Genomic DNA, 11,158 nt, shown 5'->3' on the forward strand with positions numbered 1-11,158 from the left:
AGTTTTTGGTGCTGTCAGTGTTTCAGATTTTCACCCTTCTAATAGCTATAGTTGTGCAGTGGTTTCTCACTGTTGTTTTAATTTGCATTTCTGATGATATGTGATGCGGAGCATCTTTTCATATGCTTATTTGTCACCTGTATATCTCCTTTGGTGAGGTATCTTTTAAGCTATCTTTATTTCTATTCAGGTTGTTTGTACCTTTTATTGTTGAATTTTAAGAGTTCCTTGTAAATTTGGACAACAGATCTTATCTAAAATAAAATACTTCTGCTCTGTGAAAGATACTGTCAAGAAAATAAGACAAACCACAGACTAGTAAAAGATATTTGCCAAAGACATGTGCTTTGTTTCTTAAAGCTTTTACTCTGAAGCTGCACAGGTATATTTGCTCACATTTTATTGGCTGAAGCAAGTTACACGAAAACCCTTAATATCAAAGGAAGAATTATACAATCCTCTTGAAGGGTAATACAGTTAGTAAAGTTAAATATATGCAAATCATTATGACTCAGCAATCCCACTCTTACATATTTGCCTCACGTGAAAGAAAACAGACTACACTAAACCCATATGCTAATGTTTAAAGCAGCTTTATACAGAACCAACCGAGTGTGTGTCACAGAGTGAGTAGAAAAACAAATTGTGGTACATTCAAAAAATGGAATACTATTCAGTCACAGAGCACAGCAAACTGTTAATGATACAGGTAAAAACATGGATGAATTACAAAAGCATCATGCTAAGTGAAAGGCCAGGCTGAAATCGTTACATAATTTATTATTCCATTTGTATGACATTCTGGAAAAGAGGAACGGATAGATAGAAACAGACCTGTGGTTGGTGGGAGACGGTGGTTGGGGAGGGCATTGACTGTAAGTGGCAACAAGGCAATTCTGGGAGGACGATGGAAATATTCTATAACTTAACTGTGATCGTGGCTACACAACTGTATTTGCTTGTCAAAACTTATAAAACCATACTCCAAAAGGAGCAAATTAACTACATGCAAATTAACCTCAATGTGCATTATTTTAAAATACAAAATTATATTTACTGCCATAAATAGTTACCTCATATTTTAAATTTTTAATTCATATTTTTAAAACAACACAAAAACACTATGTACCAACAAATTGGAAAACATAGAAGATAATATCTGGACATATACAACCTACCAAGAGTGAACCAGGAAGAAACAGAAAATCTGAACAGACCAATAACAAGGACTAAGATTAAAGCAGTAGTAAAATGTCTCCCATCAAAGAAAAATCAGGACCTGATGGTTTTACTGCCAAATTCTACCAAATGTTTAAAGGTGAACTAATACCATTATGCTTGAATTATTCCAAAAAATTAAAGGGGAGAGAATACTTTGAAACTCATTCTATGAGTCCAGCATTACTCTGATATCAAAGCCAAAGATACAACAACAAAAAACTATAGACCAATATCCCTGATTAACACAGATGCAAAAATTCTTAAGAAAATACCAGCAGGCTGGGCGCGGTGGCTCACGCCTGTAATCCCAGCACTTTGGGAGGCCGAGGCGGGTGGATCACGAGGTCAAGAGATCGAGACCATCCTGGTCAACATGATGAAACCCCGTCTCTACTAAAAATACAAAATAAAAAAAACATTAGCTGGGCATGGTGGCGCGTGCCTGTAATCTCAGCTACTCAGGAGGCTGAGGCAGGAGAATTGCCTGAACCCAGGAGGCGGAGGTTGCGGTGAGCCGAGATCGCGCCATTGCACTCCAGCCTGAGTAACAAGAGCGAAACTCCATCCCCCCCCCCAAAAAAAAGAAAAGAAAAAAAGAAAAAGAAAATACCAGCAAATTTAATTCAGCAACACATTAAAAAGATTGTTCACCATAATCAAGTGAGATTTATTCCAGAGATTTAAGGATACATATACAACATATACAAATCAATAAGCATGATACATCACATCAACAGAATCAAGTTCAGAACCATACAATCATTTCAATAGATGCTGAAAATGTAGCTGATATAATACAACATCTCTTCATGATAAAAATTCTGAACAAGCTGAGCATAGGAGGAGCCTTCCTCAAAACAACAGGTCATATAAGACAAACCCACAGCTAATATCATACTGAACAAAAAAGAAAATATGAAAACCTTTCTACTAAGATCTGGAATTAGACAAAGATGCTGACTTTCATCACTTTATTTAACAAAGTTCTGGAAGTCCAAGCCAGAGCAATTAGGCAACAGAAAGAAATAGAGGGTATACGAACTGGAAAGGAAGAAGTTGCAGACAACACATAATCTTAAACTCAGAAAATCCTAAAGTTGCCAACAAAAACTCATACAACTGATAAATTCAATAAAGTTTCAGAATCCAGTATCAACATACAAAAATCAGTAGTGTTCCTGCTCACCAACAGTAATCAACCTGAAAACAGAAGAAAGAAAGCCCATTTACGATAGCTACAAAAAAAAAAATATCTAGGAATAAATTTAACCAAAGAAATGAAAGATTTCCACAAGAAAAACTATAAAACACGTAAAAAATAAATTGAAGAACACATAAAAATGAAAACCATATCTTATGCTTATGGATTAGAAGAATTAATATTATAAAAATTTCCATACTACCCAAAGCAATCTACAGATTCTACGTCACCCCTATCAAAATGCCAATGACGTTATTCACAGAGTTAGAAAAAACAATCCTGAACTCTGTATGGAAATTGAAAGGACCCTGAGTAGCTAAAGCAATCCTGAGCCAAAAAACAAAGCTGGAGGCATTATTACCTAACTTCACATTATACTATAAACCTATAGTAATCAAAACATCATAGGACTGGCATAGTAACAGATATGTAGACCAATGAAACAGAATACATAAATTCATACATTTACAGCCAACTCCTCTTTAACAAAAGCACAAAGAACATACAGTGAGCAAAGGACAGTCCCTTTAATAAATGGTACTGGGAAAACTGTATGTCCATATGCAGAAAAGTTAAACTAGATCCTATCTTTCACCATATAAAAATTAGCTTAAAATAGATAAAGACTTAAATGTAAGGCCTAAAACTATGAAACTACTAGTAAAACACTTTGAGAAAACATTACAGATTTTTTGGATAAGACCTCAAAAGCCCAGGTAACAACAGCAAAAAAATAGAGAATTGATTACATAAAGCTGGAAAGCTTCTCTACAGCAAAAGAAACAATCAACAATGTGAAGAGATGGCTTACAGAATGGGAGAGAATGTTTGCAAACTATCTATCTGACAAAGGATTAATATGCAGAGTATATAATGTGCTCAAATAACTCAATAGCAGTAAAACCAAATAATCCCATTTAAAAATGGTCAAAGGACCTGAACAGACATTTCTCAAAAGAAGACACACAAATAGTCAATGAGTTAAAATAAAAAAAAATCAACACCATTAATCATCAGGGACATACAAATCAAAACCACAATGAGATACTCTAACACCCAGTTAACATGGCTATGATGGAAAGGACAAAAAATGCAAAGAGAAAATAAAAATAATAGATGAGTGAGGGGGGAGACAGGAGGATGCTCTCATACATTCCCAGTACAAATTTAAAGTAGTATAGCCACTTTGAAGAACAGTATGGAGATCCTCAAAAAACTAAAAATAGACCTGCTATATGATTCAGCAACTTTACTGCTGAGTGTATATCCCCAAAAAAGGAAACCAGAACATTGAAGAGATATCTGCATGCTCATGTTTACTGTAGCACTAGTCACAATAGCTAAGAATCAGCCTTCATGTCCATCAGTGGATAAATGGATACAGAAAATGTGGTATATATACCAAATGGAATACTACTTGGCTGTAAAAAAGAATACAATTCTGTCATTTGCAGCAACATGGATAGAACTGGAAATGATTATGATAAAGAAAATTAGGCACGGGAAGACAAACCCTGCATGTTTTTGCTCATCTGTGGGAGCTAAACTAGTAGATTTCATGAAAGTAGAGATGAGAAGAATGGTTACCAGGGATAGGGTAGAGAGGAGTGGTGATGAGAGAAGTCGGTTAATAGGAACAAAATGACGGTCAGAAAGAAGAAATAAATTCTAGTATTCAGTAGTATAGTAGGGAGATTAATGGTTAAAAGTTTATTGTATTTTCCAAAATAGCTAGAAGAGAAGGATTGTAATGTTCCCAACAGGAAGGAAAGAGATGGTAGATATCCCAATTACCCCGATTTGATCATTATGCATTATATACATGTATCAAAGTATCACATGTGCCTCAAAGATATATACAACTGTTATATATCAATTAAAAACAAGTAAAAAAAAACTAATACTTTAAAATATGTAACCAAACTAATAAAGACAAGGCAAAGTATTCATTTATATATCATTTTGGAGGAGCAGTAATTTATGAATCTAAGTATAGCCTCTGATAACTACCACCTAGATATGAAACTTAACATTAAACAATTAATTTTTATTTTCTTTTTAGAGGATTAATACTTAGCATGTAATACCTAGTATAGATTTTATGGCCTGCATGTTTTACAAAAGTAGGCCTCAATAAATAATTATAAAATGCTTTTGAGTCATTTCCATTCCTTAAGAAATATTGCATAACCTAAATAAGGAATGCTGCACTTCAATAGGCATAATATTTTAATTTTGTGGTTTTACAGAACTGTGTTCTGGCAGTTTATAAATTATATGAGCATATGCAAATTCAACTGGCATGCATTATTCAGGAACAAATAACTGTCCAAAAATATGAGTGGAGAAAAAAAGCGAAATATAACCTCTCCCTCGCTCTCTAAGATAGTATAGTAAATGTGAAAAAAATGGGAAAATATTATTTATTTATTTATTTCCACTAGCAATCCAGTGAACAATAAAAATAAGCATTAACAAACAATTGAGGAAAAATAGTTCAGATCTTCGTTTCTGTCTAAAGTAGAACCATAAACTATCTTAGTCAGTTCTGATTACTATAACAAAATACCACAAACTGGGTGGCTTGGAAATGCCATAAATTTATTTCTCACAGTTCTGGAGGCTGGGAAGTCCAAGATCAAAGTGCTGGCAGAGTCATGGTCTGGTGAGGGCCTGCTCTCTGGTTCGCAGATGGCACTGCCTAGCTCTGTCCTAATGTGGTTGAAGGGGTAAGGAAGCTTTCTGGGGCCCCTTCTGTAATGGCGGTGATCCCATTCACAAGGGCTCCACCATCTAACTACTAATTACACCCCCCACAAGGCCCTCACCTCCCAACACCAGCACATTGGTGATTAAATTACAACATGTGGATTTTGGAGGCATACAAACACTTAGACTCTAACATGGAGTAAGCAAATTTGTTTCCCTAAAAGATTGAAATAATTTGAGCAAGTCATTGATTCCAATGATCTGAAGCATAAACCAGAGCAGGGAAGAGACATATTTCCATTATGTAATGACTAGAGAGTTGACTGAAATTGAGTTTCTTTTGTCCAGCACAGCTCCTGGACATTAGAATAGTGCTTTTTACAAGGGCTTTACCACCACTTCCTTGCTCAAGGAATTGCTGATGAGTAGCTTCACTATAGGACTATATCTAGAGGCATTTGACATCTGGTTTCTACACTCCTCTAACTACTTTTTCAAATTCCAGTTTCCAAAAATTTTCACTTACACCCTTTTGCTCCCTTTTAAATATGTGGATTATTTTTCTACCTTTTTTCCCCATATTAAGATGGACAGATTCTTAGAATTAGAGAGGAGCATAATACCTGTTAGAATAAAGCCCAAATCCATTAGCTATTTAAAACAAGTATTTATTCTTCCTTAAAGATAGAGAAGACCTTGTTTTGAGAAAATTGATTCCCATGCTTAGCTCAAGTCCTTACAGGAAAAAAAAAAAAATAGACGCTTCATTTTATCAAAGGAAATACATCCTCAAAGTTGAGACCAAATGGCTCCTTCTAGTGGAATACAAGGGAAACTGGAAATTTTATATAGAAAATACATGTCGACGTTTTGAATATTATTAGAAGAAAGTCTGAATTTACTCAATTTACTTTAAAACTGTTGCTTCATTCTTCTTTTTCTTGTTTCTCTTTTTCTTTTCTATTGCATATTTTTATGAAGTATGTCCACACAGCAGTTTGGAAAGATTATGGAGATTCCAGGTGAAAATGAAAAATATACAATTAAAAAAGAGCTTCTACTGATATCCTCTTTCCTTCAAAAAGCTGAAAAAATTGAGTTTTTGAAAGGCCATTAAAAAGCATCCAAATGCTCATTAAAGTATAACAGCAGTAAACAAAAGCTGAAAGAATACTAGAATTGAAATGTTGTTCTATTTTTATGACTTAGGTCTCTCAGTTTCTTTAATTCTCAGCTTCTCCATTTGAAAATTAAATAACTATACTAGAAGAGCATACAGTGCTAACAATCTGTGAGCCTACCCCATTCCCAGCTTATTCTGATCCTTAATCATTATTATAGTCTGACAATTTATACAATCCCTCCTATTGATTGACTCTAGACAATAAAACATTGCACTAATGAGATTCATACCTGATCCCTTTACCCAACCAATTACACACATGCTTACACGTGGACAGATTTTCTTAATGTCAGATCATCTCACACTAAGTATTTCATAGCAACGATGAAGCAAGAAATGACCTTCACATATACATAAATAAAAATGAACTTGCCTGAATCTTATTCATGGGGCAAAATGGGCACCATTGGCCTTTTGTTTTCTTCTTCTGCCCTATCAAATTTGCTCCTTCATTTTGTTGTAAATGCATAGATGATAGTAATAAAGGTAGATTTTAGTATTGCAGTGGTATGCACATTTCGAAGGAGGATAAATGTGAAACTCTAACCTTAAAATTTCAAAACTCAACTACGGATTAAAAAAAAAAAATCCCAGGAGAATCATTCTTTGGCACCTCTGGAGTTATTCAATGTCAATTCTGCGGATAGAGAATTCGATGTGTTAACATTTGGGCTCTGTAATGTGGATATTGCCCAAAAAGAGAAGAGCATCTAGAGACAGCGTGCACAGGTCCAGAGGAAATGTGAGCTGAAAGAACACACTTGCATGAAATACAGAGAAAAAGGCTCGGCACAGTGGCTCACGCCTATAATCCCAGCACTTTGGGAGGCCGAGACGGGTGGATCATGAGGTCAAGAGATCAAGACCATCCTGGTCAACATGGTGAAACCCCGTCTCTACTAAAAATACAAAAATTAGCTGGGCACGGTGGCGCGTGCCTGTAATCCCAGCTACTCAGGAGGCTGAGGAAGGAGAATTGCCTGAACCCAGGAGGCGGAGGTTGCGGTGAGCCGAGATCGCGCCATTGCATTCCAGCCTGGGTAACAAGAACGAAACTCTGTCTCAAAAAAAAAAAAAAAAAAAAAAAAAAGAAAAGAAAAAATACAGAGAAAAAAGCAGTCTGACAAGATGTTCATTATCGGGCCATTTGCTAAAAGTTATTCTTAAATAAGAAAAGGAAGGAAAGAAGAAATGGAGACAGAAAACAACAAATATGACAAGGATAAAAAAATAGTTGAAATCATTGGCTATTTTCTTAAGGTCATGCCATTTTTTAAAAAATGATGGTTATGAAAACCAGAGAGTAACCTGGGAAAATGATTAAAAGTTTAAAAGATAGCATTCAAAATTGTATGTATACTATCTAGAAAAGCTATCTCTACGATATATGCGGAATATTTGTTTCATTTTCTATACTGCTATTTGCCCAGCACCTTCAGCAGTATCTGACATATGGTAGGTTCTCAATAAATATGTGTTGTGTGAATCTGTTGATGAATTCCTTAAATATTGGAGGAAACTATGCAAATTAATGTGATAGTAGTTCTACGTTGGGATGTGGAATTATGTGTACGTTTATTTAATTTCCTGATTTTCTGAACCCTTGACTCTCTTTTCCCACCTTTCTCTTCCTGATATTCCTGCTGACATGCAGTAATATATATTTTTCTTTATCCTTCCACTCAAGTACATGCCACTATATATTTACAACCTGGAAAAAAGAGATCATTCTGTGAAGAGGGAAACTAGAAATGAACAGATTGCAATTTCTGAAAAACAAAAATCAAGACATAGAGCAGTATATGCTCTGTGTGGCTATAGTCATGTCTATATCCAGGGACAGCTACATAGCACACAAATGATTTCTCTCTGTTTTAGTCATGAGCTAGTTTTTCCATTGTACATTTATTCCACAGCTAATAAAACAGAGCCATTCTTCTTGTTTTTTAATGTTCTGCCAATGGACATACTACTAAGAACAATCAGTATGAAATAAATTATCATATTTTTCAGATAGAATTAGTGTTTCACCATGAAGTTTGGCCAAGTTCGGCAAATTAAACCTAGACACTAAAACTTCCATTAGATATGTCACTGCACAGGCATCCTTGTAGATTTCCTGAGTGGACTGTAGTTACAGAAATCAACAAATAGTAAAATAATATGCATTAGCCTCTGGTTTTAGTCTGTTTTTAGTAGTATGTGAGCTCGGGAGACAGAACTGCACTGTGTTAAAACTCATAATTGCAGCTTGATACATAGCTTGATGCATACACTCACAGAGACTTCTGTTTCATAGTTTTTTAGCCATTTATTAATCCAATTTACTTCTTCTAGAAATATGTATGTAGGTTTAACACTTGTTAGTTGTTTCTAAATTCTTTGACTTACGTTTTCTCAGGTGCCAAATAAAGGTAGTATTTGTAACTACATGATAGTAGTTAGAATTGAGTTCATATACACACTGTTTGAAAAGTCAGGACATATGATAAGACCTCGGTAAGTCTTAGCTCCTTATGCTGTGGACTAGGCACTAGAGAAGGAATTGAATATTGTGAAGAATAAGGTAAGATCTGGTTTATGGTAGCTTGAAATCTAGTATGCATCATTATTGCAAGACAATTTAATGGATCTCTAGTATTTCTGTGTGTCTTGACAATGGAAGTACTACTTCCTACTCAGGAGGCTGAGGCAGGAGAATTGCCTAAACCCAGGAGGCAGAGGTTGTGGTGAGCCGAGATTGTGCCATTGCACTCCAGCCTGAGTAATAAAAGTGAAACTCCATCTCAAAAAAAAAAAAACATTAGGCAAATTATCAGAAGTCTAAAACTGTCTACATAAATAAAAATGCATAAATACACATATACCATAAGGTACATGAAAAAAATGAGATGGCTGAATATTATAGAAACTTTAATGTACAGTAGGATGTGGGAGTAGCAGTATCCTATTAAATTATTAAATTGACCCTAAAACATCAATAAATCAGGAGCAAACATAAAAATCACCCAATCAAAATAACCATTCAATTTTGAGAGACTATGCTGATCTTGCCTACCAAGTTTTCTTCATTGCATGCTAGGATACCTGACACATTTGTACTCAATGAAAATACATATTTTAAGAAATCTAAAAATAAATTTAAGGAAACATCTATTAAATAAGTGTATTCTTTTTACTGCTTAATAATTTTCATAATAGAATAGGTACTTCTGCATGGGGAATCCAGTTCATTGCTAAATATCTGTCCCAGGAAATTCCTCCTTACTATGATTCAAAGTAGGAGAATATGCTGTGATAAAATAAAAATCACAAATATTAGTGATGGCATTACATAATGAAAAGTTTATTTCTCCCTCATATCACCAGTTGATATGTGTCTCAGGAATTGGGCTTTTCTATAATGTTGTTGTATCCAGAAATAAAATGAAAATGGCAATGTTTTCTCTACCATACTTAATTTGAAGTAAAGTTAGATTTCTTAAATTTAATTCACTTATTCTCATTCATTCTGCTCTTGGAACAAGCAACAACAGTAGCAAAAGCTACTGTTCCCCATAATATGATAGATGTTTAAATATTTATTTCCTCTTAGTCTATTTTTTCCTTCTAGGCTAAAAAATCATACTTCATATAATCAGACCTCACAGGAAATCATCCCCAGTCACCTTTGCACTTTGATTCTTTTCCTAAGCCCATCCCTTCAGTTGACAATGACATTTAGAGTAGTACTAAGAACTGAATTCAGTATCTCAGACATTCTCAGACGAACAGATTAGATGAGCTTAAGTTTCCATGATTTAAACCCTAGGAAGTCTAGTGCCTCTAAACTTTCATATTATCTCATGAGAATTATAGGACACCAGAAAGGACATTTTAAAAAATATGGACCAGTGCTTGCCATACCTCATTCCATTTCACCCTGTTACCTCTCCTCCATTTAGGTCATCAGACAGACCCTAGGCAGGCGTTGCCTTAAGGGGAAGTGGCAGCTATGGAAACTGGAAAACAAAACCATGCAACTCCTGACTTTTAAGCTGTAAAATAAAAGCCACATAAGAATACTCGAAGATCTTGTTTTTCTTGCCTTTGAAGAGATAAGAACTCTCTGAACTAGAAGAAATAGGGAAGAGTTGTAAGGAAACTGAAAAGTATAGATATTGGTGAAGACATAGGAGAGGTGGCACCTCTGGCCTGTCCACTCCTCTCCTGTCCCCACCCTTGGAGCTGGATCCTAAAAGGGAAGAGGAGAAATAGAAATCGGTCATAAGTGCAATTTTAAAAGATGGAATGCCGGTGCTTCTGCTCTCTGCCTAGCATGCCAAGAGGCAGCAACCTCCCAAGAATGTCACCATGGCAAGGGGAAAGAGTAGAGATGGCGATGTGGGTGTCAGGACCACAGCATCTCCTCCATACCATGGCCCCACGCATGCAACCCCCTCCACCCACACCAAATATCCTAATCATATTACAGGCGGGAGGAGAAGGGAAACATCTGAAATGTCTAGTTTAACCTCAAACCATATGTTTATCCAGAAAAAGTCAAGAAAATCTTAGAGTGACGTAGTTAACTTATACTTGACTAAGTCACCTTTTCTACCTTCATGAAGACTGGGAATTATATTGGAAATACGTTGTGTCTTAGAAAAATCGACTGTCAACCCTTCAGCATTTCTAGGACAGGACTTAATAATGTTCTGACAACTATAGATGCTTGTCTTGGGAATGGAAAAGGTCTCACTATGTCTCGAAGGTGAGGGTGTTAAAATGGATTTGGATATTGAATCTGAACTTAGAAAATCAAGGTTTAAACGACCACCTCTATGTATTTGTCTTCATGATAG

Source organism: Callithrix jacchus, chromosome 21, assembly GCF_049354715.1.
Source record: "Callithrix jacchus isolate 240 chromosome 21, calJac240_pri, whole genome shotgun sequence".
In the NCBI taxonomy this organism is placed as follows: domain Eukaryota; kingdom Metazoa; phylum Chordata; class Mammalia; order Primates; family Cebidae; genus Callithrix; species Callithrix jacchus.